This window comes from Balaenoptera ricei, chromosome 11, assembly GCF_028023285.1.
Source record: "Balaenoptera ricei isolate mBalRic1 chromosome 11, mBalRic1.hap2, whole genome shotgun sequence".
NCBI lineage: Eukaryota > Metazoa > Chordata > Mammalia > Artiodactyla > Balaenopteridae > Balaenoptera > Balaenoptera ricei.
This window is the reverse complement of record NC_082649.1, coordinates 80,284,069-80,301,829: the sequence shown is the minus strand read 5'-3', so window position 1 is coordinate 80,301,829 and position 17,761 is coordinate 80,284,069.

The window sequence follows — 17,761 nt, the reverse complement described above, 5'->3', positions numbered from 1 at the left end:
ACAGAAAGAAGTACTGACAGAAGTGAAATCTTGTCACTCTGGAAGAATATACTCAGAGACCATCGCACAATCCCAGATTCACAATGTAAAAAGCTTTGCACAGACTTACCATCTTCCAACATGGAAAGCTCAGGATTCCTAGAATGAACCTATACCACAAGTAAACCTCATTTTAATATTTTTTTAAAAACATATTAATTTTTTAACATTTTAAATCTTTCTCTGATCATTTAAAAAAATCTTTTTTGGAACCCTTACTAAAACAATGTTATAAACCCACCATTTGTTTAATTATAAAGGGCTAGCTCAAGTCATAGAATTAAGCCACTGACAAATTTAACACTCTGTTTTTTAACTTATGCTAAACGTCTGACAACGCACCTTCTTTTTTTATAGACTTTTCACTTTTTTGTTGATGTCAACAGACCTAGCCCTTTTACTAAGACACTCTTTTATTAATTTCTTCTCAATTGTTATTCCCTACACTAGTAGGAGGCATAAAGAGAAAGCTCCATTGCTGTGTGGATGTTGGGAAGCCAACTAGACTCGCTCATTAACCAAGAGATTCACCCTACATTAGTAGAGTTCTTCAGTGGCAAGCAACAGAAATCAATTCTGCCAACATGGAATTTCCTTAGAAGGATGAGGAGATCACAGAGTAAAAAGGAAAGCCTGTGAATCAAGTGGTTGAGACAGAGACCTAATGCCCCACAAATCCTAAAATATTTGCTAGCTGGCATCTCAGCCACGTTGGCAGCAATGGCTGGGGCTGGCTGGACCTCTCTCTCCAGGCATCATTTAGTAGCATAACGGAAATGGATGGACAGTATTTTCAGGATATCATAATGGGGCTAGATCTTCCTCAATCACTTTCCATCCTTATATCTCTTATTTCAAGTTTCAGATTCCTAGGAGAGAGAGTCCAGCTGATTGAACTTGGGTCACATGCCCAGACCCTTCTCAGGGTTCCTTGACTGACATTCCCACTATAGCAGTATCCAACACAGTGAGACACAGTGCCTCAAAGTAAACCCAAGAGCTCTTACTGAAGGATGGAGAATAGGTGCCAGGCAGGCAAAAACAACAGATGTACAGTACACACACTCCCACACAGCAGCCTTGTTGCAACTCAGACTCGTGCTTCAGTAAAAATGAAAATATATGCACACATGCTACAAGTCAGGGAGCTTCAGGTTGTTCACAAGTAGTTAAAAACAGAAATGGTAACTTTGAATTCCAAGGGTCTAATATATATTCCATTTCTCCTAGTCCCAAAGGCATTAGAAATAGCTCCTAAGGGTAAAACCGAACAGCACTGAATAGGCCTGACACTGATAAGCAAATCATGTCACCTCCCAAGAATCAGTTTCCCCAACCTTCCTTGCCTACCTAGCAGAGGTGGGGTAAGGTTCAGAGTCAGGTATGGAATGGGTGCTCCCTAATTATTTGTAAAATGGTTGAGGATCTCATATGAATAAAGGGCATTATGTACGGAAAATTATTAGAAAAAGTAAGGCATGATTAAAAATCCAAAGCAAGCCATTTATAGTAGCGTTTGACTGTCTCTAAATGCAGTATGCTACACTTCACACATTCTTTGCTTGTCAATCATTTCTTTCTATAGCCTGTAAGTATCAAGACTTTTCTCTCCCTCCCCCCCACCCCAAACCTATCCTCATCTCTCGTGGGTGTGTCCCACCAGGGTAACATGGTAAACTTGGACACCAGTCCTATTTGTAGGATACAAGGAAATAATACTGACTTCAAGATACCTACTGCCTTCTTGGGAGTAGACAATGCCTCAAGCTCAGTTCATTGGAAGAAATTTTCACAAAACTTTGCACAGACTGGACTCCTGAATAGCACAACCTTCAAGATGCCCACTCAGGTCAGCCTCACTTCTATCACCATAGCAACCTACTTTCTCATTATTCAGTGATGGTTGTTAATCTGATTTTGTATTCCTCACGAGAGCTCCTAAGACCCTGGTATGTGCAGCCCCAAGACTAATCAGTGCTTTGGATCCATCTAGTAATAGTAACAACCACAAATCCCTAACATTGTACCAAGCATTGTGTTAAGACTATCTATTTCATTTACTTGATACAAGGTACTTAGTTTTCCCATTTGTTAAATGGTGCTGAGACCAAGAAATATGTGACAAGCTGAAGGCCATACAGTTTGTAAGTGCTGGCACTCGGATTCAAGTCTAGATTGTCACACAGGAGTTCTATCGGGGACAGTGTTTCATCATTTAAGTCATCAGCAGTATCAAAGAAAAGGAGAGCACTAATGTTATGCAGATTAGGAAAAAATAAATATGGAAAGCAGTAAAGCATTCCAATTGAAATCAATTTCCTTTACCTTAGTCATAAAATAAGAAAACACCAACTATAGATAGAGAAATGCAGAAAGTTATAATTATGTACCACTCTGATATGTAGACTGAACAGGCCAGGGTGAAGTACGTTTGACATCTGTGTTGCATGCCTCCGCTTTAAGCTAGGTGTTCAGTAGAACTGACCCTAGGCCTGGACTACTGGTAACTACTTTTTATCACTTCTTAACACAGTGTTCTTGGGTTCTGAAAAAAGGAAGGAAGGAAGAAAGAAAGAAAGGTAGTAGAAGGTCTGCTAGTTGACTCCTTCACAAACAAGGTGACTTCATCTGTCTGAATACTGCCCTACCCTCTGGTCAATGGTGTATGGATAGAACTGGTAAATTGAATAGGGATATTCCGGAGGGAATGGGAAAGGCTGGATCCTGACCTGAAAAGAAAACCACTTATGCAGCCAGTCACAGGCATGGCATGATTAAGCTTGGCAGCAGAGCGATGGCCTGGGTTGGTAGCTTTTCACCCAGTCTATGCCAGAGGGCATTTAGAAGCATGGGTCTGCATTCTCAGGACTTTCATATTTCTTCAGCCCATATCTTGATTCTCTAGCCAACTGCCTTCTTGATAGCTCCATCTGAATGTCAGTTTCAACATGTCACAACAGTATATTTTTATTTCCCTTACAAACTTGTTCCAGTTTCCTCATTTCTGTAATCAGCAGAACCACCCTTCTAATTGCTCAAGCCAGAAATCTTGGAATCCTTCCTAATTATAATTATTCTATCAATGAATCCTGTCAGTTTCCTCCAACATATATCTTGAATTCATCAAATCCCCACTATTTCTACTGCTTATCCCTGAATTAAGCTACCATCTTCACCTTTCTGGTCCTCTGCGGTAGCTTCCTCTTTCCATTTTTGACACTTAACGACCCATTGGCAAAAGAGACCTTTATAAAGCATAATATCTGATCCCATCATTCTCCTGCCTAAATGCCTTCTGTCACTTTCCATGGCTCAGAATCAAAGCCAACATCCTTCATGGTCTACATGTTTTGTTTTATCTCATATGTCTGCCCTCTCTCTCTTCCTCAGGCTCCTCTAGGCATACTTGTCTTCCTTGAGTTGCTTTTTGCTTGGGACCTGCCTGTGTACCCCTTTATCTGCTGGTCTGACTCCATCCCACCCTCCAGGCTCAACTTCCCATACCAGGAAGTCTTACCGATTCAGCTCTTACCGTTTGTTTCTCTCACGATGTCCTGTTCCTCTCCTTTCTAGCACTTATTACAGAGATGTTAACTGTTTGCTTACTTGTTTAATATATGTCTCCCCTGTCAGGCTGCCAGCTTCACAAAGATGGGGGGCGCCTCAACTGTCTGATTTATCACTAATCTCCAGCCTTGAACACAGTGCCTAACACATTCTAGACACTCAATAAATATTAAATGAGTAAATAATGAAAGACCAAATCTACTTTTGATTTTTTACGGTTTCTATTGTCTCATTTATGGTTTCACCAATTTGTTTCCTCCCATCTGCTTAGAGATTTATAGTTTGTAAAGCCCTTTCACTGTCTTTCTCTTACCTGTGAAGAAAGCAGAAAAGATGAGCTTATCCTTTTGATACAACTGGAAAAAAATAAGGTTTGGTTTGTTTAAGGGACTTGCTTAAGGCCTAAGAACAGCAAGCATGTGGCAGAACCAAAACTGGAACCCAAGATTTCAGACCTTTCCTTTAGTTCTCTCAAGCTGCATTAAATGCCTTGACTTGTCTCTCCTAAGGGGTAAATGTTATCAACACAGAATTAAAAATACAATGAAACACAGAAAACGATATTCAAATAGAGATAGGAAAAAGCAGGAGTCCTATTTAGTCTCATTTGCATTGTTTGTCTTTTCAGGTAACAAGCAAATAAGGCTCATTTATGCATTCTGCTCTAAGCAAAGCTAGACAGAAAAGCCTATCTCTGGAATTCAGAATTGAAAACTCTTTTCAGGTTTTATGAAGATATATTACAAGTGAGACATTATCGTGGGTAATAAAGCTAGCTTCATTGACTGCAGCAATGATGAAAAGTAATTAAAAACTGTGGCCATACTAGATTTTAATTATTGTAATGGACATGGCTAAAATGCAGGTATATCCATTCATTATTCTCTGAGAGTTCCATATTCTTGAAAGCATTAATGTGCAAAAGTATATGCCGAGACAGAATGGCTATGTATAATGGGTTATTTTAAACATGGACATTATTTTAAATTTTGGCCGAGGACAGTTAATATTTTCAGAAATATCATCTAGGTCATTTTTTATTTAACATCTTTATTGGAGTATAATTGCTTTACAATGGTGTGTTAGTTTCTGCTTTATAACAAAGTGAATCAGCTATATGCATACATATATCCCCATATCCCCTCCCTCTTGCGTCTCCCTCCCTCCCTCCCTATCCCACCCCTCTAGGTGGTCACAAAGCACCGAGCTGATCTCCCTGTGTTGTGCGGCTGCTTCCCACTAGCTATCTCTTTTACACTTGGTAGTGTATATATAGGTCATCTTTAACGAAAAGTTTCCATTATCATAGAGCCACATTAGCCCCCTTCTTCCTCCATTAGCTTTCTACAGAAGCAACTTATCCCTTTCCTATTTGTAGGAAAGAACATCAGCACTGTGTCCGAGCATGGCTCTTCAAATATCATAATTGAGCCATTTATTTTTATCTTTGAAATTAACATCATGTGTGCAAAACAAGGTGCCTCCTCCCCAGTCACCCTTCTTGACTTTTCCAAGGATAATCTAACCCACAGAAATATTTTAGTTCCAAAATATACGAATGGAATTATCTGGTTTAGTTACCCGAAATGATTGAATTATCAAATGTAGATTGTCTGTAAAGATGGATGCCAGCAATTTCTCCCAGGCTTGTCCTGTCAATCCTTCCCTTGGAACCTGTTCTCTCTCCTTGAATTTGAGCTGGGCCTGCAAGTTGCTTTAACCGAGAGAAGGTAACAGAAGTGACATGGTGAATTCCAAACAACGAGGCCTTAAGACTATTAGCAGCTTTCGGTTTTGCCCTTTTGCCATCTAGCACCCATGTCAAGGAGCTCAGGTGATGCTACTAAATGATGCCTGGAGAGAGAGGTCCAGCCAGCCCCAGCCATTGCTGCCAACGCGGCTGAGATGCCAGACACATGAGTGAATCTTAGATGTTCTAGTTCTCGCTGGACTCTCAGCTCAAGGAAGCCACATGTGTGACCTCAGCCAACACCCCATAACATAGGGACAAGCTGTACCCACTTGCCATGCTCTAGCCTCAGAATCATAAAAAACGGAATAGTTATTGTTTTAAGCCACCGTACTTAGGGGTGGGTTTTTTTAGCCATCTGAAACATCAAGATAATCACGCTTATCTCTGTTCCATGTAGACATAAGCTGAGTTGGTCAGTTCAATACACACTTATTGAACAACTACTGTGAGTGCTGGGGATACAACAATGACTAATCCATGGTTCTAATCTTTAAGTAGCTTCTTGTCTAAAGGAGGATACGGAAGTACAATTGCAGAATCACAACATGTTTGAAGGGTTAACACGGAGCTGGGCAGTTGAGGACCATGAAGGCCAACCTACTAAATCAGAGAAGGCTGTGGGAAGGAACAGTTGAGCTGAGTCTTGAAAAATAAGTAAGCATTAACCAGATGTAAAAAGAGGTTATAGAAAAAGCAATTTAGAAGAGAGTGCTGGGCAGGGGGCATGTTGAGGTAGGGGCACAGTGGAGGAACGAAAAGGAGTTGGGTATGTATAGAGTGTGACAGGAAACTGGGAGTGATGGGAGGGAAGCCTGAGGAAGATGCAGAATGTGGTCAACCTCGTGTCATAATAAGGGCCTGGTCTATTCAGCATATGGAATAGACTGGACATTGAACATGGATCAGAACTAATTTTCTAAAGGGAGTCATCAGAATACATACATTAATGGGATCCACATTTATCATTGTAGTAGCCTGGACTCTTAGTTGTAACAGAATCTCAGTTCAAATTGCACTAAGTGAAACAGAATATATATATTTTTGGACTATGTGGCAGTGAAGGAAACTGAGGCAGCTCACAGATTGGAAGAAGAGCTGGAGAAACCTGGGACTCAAAGAACACAACGAGAAACCCCAAATCACCAGGACATACTCAACACCCCCAAGATACATTCACTTACTATCTCTTGATCTCCCCAGGGGCAACTACTGAAAACCCTTTAGCTGTTTCTTCTGGTTATTTTCCTATATTTTCTAAAAAAAAAAAAAAAAATGCCTAAGCTTCTTCTTGAATTCTCAAATTTAGACATTGTCCATCACTTCCTCTTTAGATAGATGATGTTAGTACTATTACATTCCATTTCCCTTACCTCTACCCCTTTCAATATAATTACATCACAATTTTTGATTAACTACACATCAGTGCTTTCACTATTATGACTATGTAAATACTTCTCACTGCTCAGTGAAGTAGTGTATCATCATTACATTTAATCTCTTATCCCACTTTTGTCTCACCTGGAGTTAAAATTGACTGCTTTTTATTGCTCCGTTTTATGTACACCAATGAAATGTCTCCACACCTTGTAATAACTCTTCAAAACACTTTTCAGTGACAAAGTTAGAATCTGTTAGTTTCAGCAGTTTCTTGAAGACATTTCTCCTTGTGCCCTCAATTCTGCTTTAATCGACCCCGCTATCTCTGTAGCGTAACTTGAACCCCGGGGTTTCTTTTAGCTAACGTTATGGAAATTCCCTTAACCTGGGTTGAAGCTCCTCCTCTCTGGATTCCATTCCTCTAGCTTAGTTCATTCTTCCATCTTGCCAGAACAAAGAAAAAAGGTGCGTTGAAGGTAATTATTTTGAAACGTGAAAGTCTTAAAAGTGTCCCTCCGCTGTGGCCCCCACACGCTTATACTTGATTGATAGTTTAGAAGGCATAAAATTTGAGGTCCAATAACTTTGCCAGAATTTTGAAACTATTCTTTCATTCTCTCCTAACTTCCCCTAATGCCTTTCTGATTTCCTTTTTTTTTTTTTTTTAATGTGAATTGTACCCCCGCCCACTCTGGATAATTTGATGGTCTTATTTTCATCCCTGGTCTTCTGAAATGTCATGACACGTCAGCATAGGTCTGTCTGTTGCCATTATGATGTGTACCTAGTTGGGTCTTTGAATCTGGAGACTCATGTTTTCCAGTCCTTGAAAATTTCGTAACCTTCTTTTTTTCTTCTGCCCAAACTTGAGGCAGTGAATTTTATGCTTTAATTGAACACTTTATTGCTTATTGCTTTGCACTGCCCTTTAACTGTCTCAGATGTGTCCATGTTGTCCCCCTACACTGGAAGTCTCCTCACTCTGAGAACTGTGTCACAACATCTTCTCTGGGCCTCACAGTGGATGGCATATTCTATAGTAAAGATACTTGTTTAATGGAATGATCCTAATTTACTTTAAAAACCTGAATAGACCAATCAGAGGTGCCTAGTTATTTCATCCAACCTTATGTAAACTCTGGGTTTTTTTGAGATTAAAACCTAGGTGTATTTTACTCCAAAGTATGCAGTATTCTTCGATCATTTTTGTAGCAGATGCTGATACTGTATTTCCCTGTCCGTATCCTCTCAGCATTTGCCGCCATACCAAAGGTTACTATAGTAGGTGGAATAGTGTCCCCTCTAAATTCACGTCCACCTGGAACTTCAGAATGTGACCTTATTTGGAAATAAACTCTTTGCAGATGTAGTTAGGTTAAGGATTGAGATGTGACCATATTAGGTTAGGGTTGGCCCTAAATCCAATGGCCAGTGTCCTTACAAGGAGAGGAGAGGACACAGACACAGAAAAGGCAATTTGACAATGGAGGGAGAGATTGGAGTGATGTGTCCAAGCCAAGGAATGCCTAGGATTGCCAACAACCACCTGAAGCTAGGGGAGAGGAATAGAATGGTTTCTCCCTATGCTTTCAGAGGGAACCAGTCCTGCCCACACCTTGATTTTGGACTTCTGGCCTCCTGAGCTGTGAGAAAATAAACTTGTTGCATTTAACCACTCAGTTTTGTGGTAATTTGTTACAGTAGCCCTAGAAAACATATACAGCTACTTATTGTAAACTTCTGTGACTTTATCCATGAGTGATTTCTTTTTTTCTGGCCATGGAAACACATTTGGCTTACATGTGAACAAGCCAAATGTCCCTGGAAGCTACCCTCAAACAGTGGCAAAATTATTCCCTACCCTCCTTTGCAGCTGGGATCCCAAGTCTGAAGCCTCTTTGGTTCATTTCCATCAGGGACCATTCTTTTCATCTTGTGAAGGGTCTTAGAGATAGAGGTCTTGGGACCTGCAGGTACAATTGTTCCTTATACTGACTTTGAAGAACATATTCCTGTTTTCAATCACTACCTGACTGCCACAATCTGAAAAACCAGGTGCCTTCAATTCCTGAGCTTTCGTGAGGTTCTTCAGTGCAATCTGACATCTGAGTAAATGGTCATTTACCATACCTACATATGTGCTTTCTGTTTTCATATGTTGTGGTTTGGGAGTTATATATTTAATCAAAGATGGTTTAATCCAAGGTGGAGTTTGTATTTCTGTATTCCTTGAAATTCTGGGGGTGATTTTCAAAAGGAGGAAGTTGACTTTACATAAAGTAAATAAATGGTGAAGCCAACTGATTTATAAGGAGGTAATTTTTACATTAATTAGAAATAGGGACTTCCCTGGTGGTGCAGTGGTTAAGAATCCACCTGCCAATGCAGGGGACATGGGTTTGATCCCTGGTCCGGGAAGATCCCACATGCTGTGGATCTAAGCCCGTGTGCCACAACTACTGAGCCTGTGCTCTAGAGCCCGTGAGCATAACTACTGAGCCCACGTGCCACAACTACTGAAACCCGCGCACCTAGAGTCTGTGCTCCACAACAAGAGAAGCCACTACAATGAGAAGCCTGCACACCGCAATCAAGAGTAGCCCCCGCTCGCCGCAACTTGAGAAAGCTCGCACGCAGCAACGAAGACCCAATGCAGCCAAAAGAATAAATAAAATTTTTAAAAAAATGAAACGGAGATTAAAAATGGGAGCAATTTAAATAAAATCTTGTTCCTGTTTTACCACTTTTTGCATGTAAACTTATAATCGTAAGGTCTTAGAGGGCAGGGAACCCACACACTTCTATTGTTTTTCACACTACTCCTAGCTCTTTGATAAGTATTATATAAGGTAAATTAAGAATGGATAAAAACCCCACACATGCCTATAATTTTCCTCCAGGTTTAAACATTGCCAGAGCACCATTCACATTGCCACCTTTGCAAACCCAATTTTCCCATTTATTTCTTATCCACGGGGACTTCTGCAATTTGCAAAATGGAAAGCTGACTTCACCTCCATGTTTCAGAACAAAACTCTGCAACTCTTCAGGAAACAGCCACTGTCTCATATGTTAAGTCCAAACTATCAGTGACTCAATCCTCTATAAAAAGCAATTCACACCTCCCTCCACCCCTCTCAGAGTCCATAAACAAGAAGAGCTTCTGAAAAAGAAAAAATTTCATGACTTTTTAAGATGATCAGATAAGGAATGGCATGAGTACAATATATGAGGCCTGATTCCCAGGGAGAGAAGACAAGCCAGCAGTCATAGAAGGGCAGCCAAAGAGAACTTTCCAATAGAGAAAGCAACCTGTGTCACATACGTTTGTCAATCACTGAATAAGTGTCCCCTTCTGGAAGAGTCTGAATCCATTAAAGGCTCTGAGAAGTCCTGTAGTAAATAAAAACTGCTCAAATTGTTTTAATTAAGGGATTCCAAAATATATTTGAGAATATAACTTATTTTTTTCAAAATGATAATTAACCACTCCAAGACTTGGTTTCCTCTTCTGTAAAATAAAGGTAATCTAGTTCAAAAGAACATTTTAAGTATTTAATAAGGTAGCTTTAAAAATAATATTTAGGGGGCTTCCCTGGTGGCGCAGTGGTTGAGAGTCCGCCTGCCGGTGCGGGGGACACGGGTTCGAGCCCTGGTCTGGGAGGATCCCACATGCCGCGGAGCAACTGGGCCCGTGAGCCACAACTACTGAGCTTGCGCGTCTGGAGCCTGTGCTCTGCAACAAGAGAGGCCGCGATAGTGAGAGGCCCGCGCACCGCGATGAGGAGTGGCCCCCGCTTGCCGCAACTGGAGAAAGCCCTCGCACAGAAACGAAGACCCGACACAGCCATAAATAAATAAATAAATAAATAAATAAACAAACAAACAAACAAACAAACAAACAAACCCAAAAGTTAAAAAAAAAAAAATAATATTTAACTGGTGCCTGGTTGATAAAAAGCCTTCAGTAAATTTTAAATGTGGTAGTTTGTTGAATTATAGTTTAGTTGTGGTAGTTATGGGTTTTACTGTTGTTAATAATAATAATATAATACAGAATATGCCCTGGGAAATGCTATATGAGAAGTATGTCAATATTTGCATACCACAATCAATGAAACTTGGTAAGTGAGTAATCCTGAGACTATTGCCAAGTCTCCCACAGGATCGAAGGTTTCAGTATGTCCCCTGAAGTCCTCTGACTTAATGGTTTAAGCATGCTATTCATGCTATTGGATCCTGTCGGTGTCCAATCTGACCTGGGTATCAGAGTCATGAAATCATCATACTGGGACTTCAGGAATACAATGTGGATGTGTGGAAAGAGCATCAATTTTGGAGCCCGAACACATCTGGGCCCAGATCCTAGGTCTACTCTTTGCTCTCTGTGTGATCAGAGGTAGTTTCCTTAACCTCTCTGGGCCTTAACTTTCTCTGCTAGAAAATGAGAAAAGCTATTTCTAGTTGATCAAGTGGTTGGGTAGACGAACTGGGATTATTTGTAGAAAGTGAGTGACTTAGTGCCTGTCCCTACGAGGTTAATTCCTGCTCAGTTTCTTGTATATTGTGGCCTTCATGTTACTTATGCTGATGGCCCCTGCTCTACTGCTGGAATCTAGAAACTTAATCCTGCTGGTTACACAGAAGGATACCGATTGTCTGTTGACTACACCTCTCCCTATGCTCATATCACCTCCCCAGCCTGTGTCTACTGAGCTCAACCACGTAGGGCATTAACCATGAGGATCCAAGCGCTAAAATCTCACCACCTTAGCACAACTCCGTGGTGGCTGTACCATTTGCAGAGGTTCCCATAAGGGAAAACATTGGGAGCATTAGGGCCTTTTTGCACAACCAGGAAAATTTATATTCTAATTGACTCCAAACATAAGACTTGTATATACAAGCCTTGTCTCATTTCACATGCATAACAGCCCCATAAAGTAGATGCATCACTTTTTGTTATCCTCTATGTACAGAAGGAGAAAACAACTTCAGAATTGGTTTAGGATTTCCCCAAGGTCATATTATGCAGTGGAGCTAGTGCTAGAATCAAGTCTTTCGAACCCAAATAATACATACCAATAATACATTAACTACTATGACAAGGACCACCTTGGAGTGTTCAAGCCCTTCACTTGCATATCACCATTCATCCCGAAAAACATCTCTAGGGGAAAGATAACATTATCTCCCTTTCATAGGTGAAGAAACAGGGGCAGCTGGAAAGTGGCAGAGCCAGGATTTGAATTGATGTCTGTATGACTCCAAAGCCCTTGTCCTGCCCACTAAATTAAGTGAACTTCAGATAGAACCCTTGGATCCTGTTAACGGCATAAAGGCCTTCAGTTATATGTACTCCAGTAAACTAGCACCCAGGGCTGCAAATGAGTTTTGATGAATACTTACTGTATACACACATCTCGTTGGCTGTTCTCTAAATACAGGTTTTGAGGTGCCTGGAAGACCGGCAGAGTGAACAAGCTTTCATTAGGACTGAGTCAGCCACATCGCAAAAATCTGCTAATGACTGAGTCAGTGTTTGCCCAGCCCCCTTGGTTTTCTGGGTTCCACCCTCAGCCTCTGTTGATCCTGCTGTGCCCACCCTTGCACAGGACACTCCGCATGCTGGGCTGCTTTGATTCTTTGCTTCATTTTTTCAGATCAGAAATAGACAATGATGGTAACAGTGAACATTTCCAGAGAACTTACCATGAGGCAGGCACCACGCAAAACTCTTTACCATCATTATTCTGTTCAACATGCCTAAGTCTTCAGGGAGCTCCTCTTCTCTAAGCCCAGTTTTGTCAACGAGAAAACAGATTTGGGGATGCTGTGTAACTTGCACAGGGTCACATAGCGTGTACATGGTAGGAGCACGATTTAAACCTTGTCAGTCTAATTGCAAATTGCAGCCTTTCTGCCGTTTTGCTCGACTACCTCTTCTTTAGAGAGAATGCAAAATATATCACATTAAAAAACAACCCACAGGGCTTCCCTGGTGGTGCAGTGGTTAAGAATCCGCCTGCCAATGCAGGGGACACGGGTTCGAGCCCTGGTCCGGGAAGATCCCACATGCCACAGAGCAACTAAGCCCGTGTGCCCCAACTACTGAAGCCTGTGTGCCTAGAGCCCGTGCTCCGCAACAAGAGAGGCCACCGCAATGAGAGGTCTGTGCACCACAATGAAGAGTAGCCCCTGCTCACCGCAACTAAAAGAAAGCCGGCGCACAGCAACAAAGACCCAATGCAGCCAAAAATAAAATAAATTAAACAACAACAACCCACAAGAAGTACCAGCTGCCTTGTCATTTATCTTCAAACACTGATTCCAATAAAACTAGAGAGGGGGGCCGAGAGCAGTTTAGATGACTTTGGAAGCATAAACTAGAAGTGAAATTGATGATTTTTTTTTTTTTTTTTTTTAACCAAATTTTACCTCCAGAACCCTGCACCTCTGTGTCTTCCTGTGGATTACAACCACCCAGGGGAGATACTATAGATGCATCCATCAAACACTGTGTCTTAAGTTCTTAAAAGACTCACTTGCATAGGCAGGCTGCCCAGAGAAACATGAGTAAATAATCCACCTCGCAAAGGGTAATTGCTTCACTTCATTTGAGAATCCTATGTATATTTCTTGCTGGATTATCTTGGTTTTAGAGTGTATTTGTTTTCTATTGCTGCTATAACAAATTATCACAAAGTTGTTGGTTTAAAACAACACAAATGTACTGTCTTACAGTTCTGGAGGTCAGAAGTCTGAAATGGGTCTCACTGAGCTAAACTCAAGGTGTCATCAGGGCTGCATTGCCTTCTGAAGGCTCTAGGGAAAATCCCTTTTCTTGTCCTTTTTCAAATTCTAGAGGCTGTGGCTCCTTCCTCCACCTTCAAAGTCAACAATGACCTGTCGGTCCTGTGTTTCTCATGTTGCATCACTCTGATACTGACTGTACCACCTCTCTCTTCCACATTTAAGGACCCTTGTTAATGACAGCTGATTACCAACTTTGCCATGTAACATAACATAATTCTAAATTCTAGAAATTAAGATATGGGCATCTTTGGGGGACCATTCTTCTGCCTATCACATGGAGCTGTTTGTAAATTCTGTCTTCGGATGGAATGCTTCAGCAGTGTTCATAGTTGAGAACATAAATGAGAACCTAAGCTAGAAAGATACTGATTTCAATGAAATGTAATGTAAAACACATCATTAGCAGCATCCTTTATTTTCAGGAGCATTTCAGCATACAAAGCATTGTTGCATGTTAACTCGTTAATCTGCACTGCAAAACTCTAAGGTGGTCACTACCCACAGCGCTTTAAGGCTGAAAGAATCCAAGGCCCAGAGGTAACACAGGAGCTGTGGCCAAGCTGGGTGCAAACCTAGGACACAGGACCCCATGACCTGCTCTCTGCCTACTACACACAGCTACTCCAAGGAAAGGTTCCCACCTTGCAAGGTGTATTTATTGACAAAGGTCACTGCCTGCTGCGACTGAAAGTGCTGATTAACTAAAGCATATCTTGTAGGATCAGGGCATATGGGAACTAGATGCTCAGGGCGTCTTCAGCTGGAACATCCCCAGGTCTGGCCTTCCATGCTCATCTCATGGAAGAGCTGCTAAGGCCACAGGCTTCTCCTGGTTTCTTAGCTTCTCTGAATCCTGAGACAAGGTCTGTTCTCTTTGGGAATTTGGTGGGAAGGAGTCTGCAGCCCCAATTCTCTTTTCCTATTTGCCAGTCAAGGACAAACGTCCTAGGCTTCCCACTTGCCAATGCCTGTGGAAGGTAGGGAGAACAGCCTAACTTCCAGTTTTTAAAATGAGAAAGTCCTGGGGAAGCCAAGGTATGTTGGTCACCCTAATAGGAGGAGAGACAATATTTTTTACAGAGTCCTGAATTGGACCCTGGTGTTCTTTCTAAAATACCCATGGACTCTAATTGTTAAATCTTTATGGATATTAAAGTGAATATGTGTGGCTTCTCCTCTGATATATCTGGGTCAAAATCCAGCTCTGCTACTTACTAGCTGTGTAACCTTGGATGAGATGCTGAACTGTTCTGGCCCTCACTTTCCTCATCTGTGAAATGAGCATTTCCATCCTAAAGTCAGTGTGAGGATTGAATGAGATGACGCACGTAAGTTTAGCATAGCACCAGGCTCTGAGTCGTCAGTAGTAATTGCTACTCTTACCTAATTGGTTCAGTAAATATTTTAAAATTCCCCAATAAGAGTGGTCAGGGCAGCACAGTGCCAGGAGTGTGGCTACCTAGTCACACAAGTCTTTGTTCAAACTCCAACTTCTTTATTCCTTGAAGGATGACTGATGACACATTTTTACCTTCACTGAACCTCTTCTGTAGGAGAGAATGATAGTATCTCCCTCAAAATGTTATTGCTTTAAGAAATAAATGAGATGATATTTAGGTCTTAGCACATGTCCTGGCATATTATATTCAATAAGAGATGGACATTCTTACTTAGGTTAGTATATTAGGACTTCTTGATTGCAACTAGGAAAACCAAAGTAGGGATTTTATTGCCTTATGGCTTTCAAAATCCAGGGATACAGCTGGCCTGAATCATGCTGGACTTCCTAGATGCAAATAATGACATCACCAGGGATCTCTCTCTCTCCATGTCTGGGCACCATTTCGCTTTGGTGATAACTTCACTCTCAGCAAACTTCCCGTATGATGGAAGGAGCCTAGCAAACCCTAGAGAAGGAAAACTGCTTCCAACAAAATTTGGGAATTGACTATCACTGAACCAGTATGACTTCTGTGCCTGTCCCAGCACCAGTCACTGTGGCTAGAATAATGGAATATGCTGATGGGCCGGGCCTGGGCCACCTGACCATGTCTGGACCTGAAGGAATGGATTAAAATCGTCAGTTCCACATGGACTAAGAGAGGTGAATGGGGGTTCCCAAGTGAAATTAGAAGAAAGTGGAATGGATCCTAGGCAGGCAAAACGGTAGTTATTCTCCATCATTGCATTATTATCACAGAATTATTTGAATTTTTTTAAAAGCCAACCCTGGCCAAGGAATAAAGGGCTATCAAACTGCCACCTAATGTGACACCTGAAAAAAAATTTCATGCAGTACAATTTTGCCAATCTGGTTCTTTGTGCTGGCTTGAATTTCCCCCTTAGTGGATAATGTTTAAGCCAACCAAAGAGCAGGGCTGTGGTGGTTTTAACATGTGTCCATCAGTTCCTCGACATTCCTCCTTTCAAGATTTGGAGCTTAATTCCACTCCTCTTGAAAAAAGGTGGGACTTAATGAATCACTGCAAATGAATAGAATATGGGAGGAGTGATGGTGTGTGACTTCTGAGCTAGGTCATAAAAGGCACTGCAGCTTCCTCGTGGCTCTCCCTCTTGAAAGAGTTTTTGGGGGAGATGAGCTGCCGTGTCGTGAAGACACTCGAGCAGTCCTCGGGACAGTTCCACGTGGCGAAGAAGGGAAGCTTCCTATCAACAGCCAGTGAGAAATGAAGGCCTACAGTCAACAGCCAAGAGAGCACACCATGTTGGAAGGGGGTTCTCCCATTCCAGTCCAGCCTTTATGCCCACAGCACCAGCCCACATCCTGACTGCAACCTCAAGAGAGACTCTGGGCCAGAAAGATCCAGCCAAGCCTCTCCCTAACACCCAGAAACTGTGAGAAATTACGAGTGTTTGTTACTGTAAACCACTAATGGTTAAGGTAACTTGTTATGCAGAAATAGGTAACTAATACAAGGACACCAGACTAAAGAGAATTGGAGTAATAGCATGGGGTAAGTATTAGAAGAAGTTTCAGGAGATGTGAGTTTGTGTTTTGGATCTAAAATTAAGCATCACTATCTTTGCGCTAATGACTTAGTTTCTCTGAGATTTAGTTTCTCCAAATGTGAGCTGGGAAAACAGTACATCCCTGCATATTTCACAGGAACTAGTGATGATCCAACTATATAATGTAGGCATCACTTAAGATACTAAAACAAACTTTGCAATTACCTTATTAATTTCATATAATCATATCACAATAGGGGAAAAAACTTTTATTCTATAAAGAACTGGGTCTTAGGATTGTAAGAGACCTCAATGTGTAGTTCATTCACTTGTGCTTTTGGCATTTAAGATTTGTCTTTTAGTCACAAGGTCCGAGAAAGTTAAATGAATAGTTCAAGGTCACAGAGAAGCAACAGGGGAATGCAAGGTGGAGAAAAATCACACGTCAATCATTTTTATCCTTCATCACTCTCATGGGTTGGCTTCTCCTTGAAGTAGACTCTGAGACAAAGTTGAACACGTAAAGATTTTTTTTTAAGGAGGGAGCTTGTGACAAACCCCTGTTGAGGGGAAGGAAACAGGATTGGGCAGAGGGAAACGTGGAGCTGCCACACAGGTCCAATGCCAGCCTGAGCCGACCCCACAGGAAACTCTGACATCAAAACGGCCCATCAAAGCTCGTGACCTTGGGGAAGGCAGCTCTCTGCAGCTGAGGCAAGTCCTAAAGGAGCTGATGAGAGAAGGCTGTCTGCCAAGGGCACTTTGAGCAGCTGCAGTGACAGCTTGCAGGGGGACCTGGGTGGCTCGTCACGGTGTTCACCACGCTCGTGATATATGTGCCTGGCACCTCATAGGCAATTAATAACTAAGAGCCACTAGCTGGCTCTGGCTCCAGGCCACTTTGTACAGCATTGCTGTGATCTCTGTCCCTGTAACCATGAGCCTCAAACTGCAGGGAGCCCAAACTCCCTGCAGCCTCAAACTGCAGGGAGCCCAAACTGAAACCGGTGGACACAGAGTGAGTCTAGGAAACCCACACAATCAGAGGAGACTGCCCTTTCAATGTCCTAATGTTTACTAGGCAGGGAGTCTTGTTCTAAATGGGCCATTCCTAGGAGCTCTAGACCATAGAGGGATCTTGCTGGAATGCCTGAGATCTGGCGCAGAAAAGGACGCACTAGTGTGTGTGCTGCCAGGCACTACGTTTCCTTCCCCAGATTTTCTTCCTTGGTCTTCACT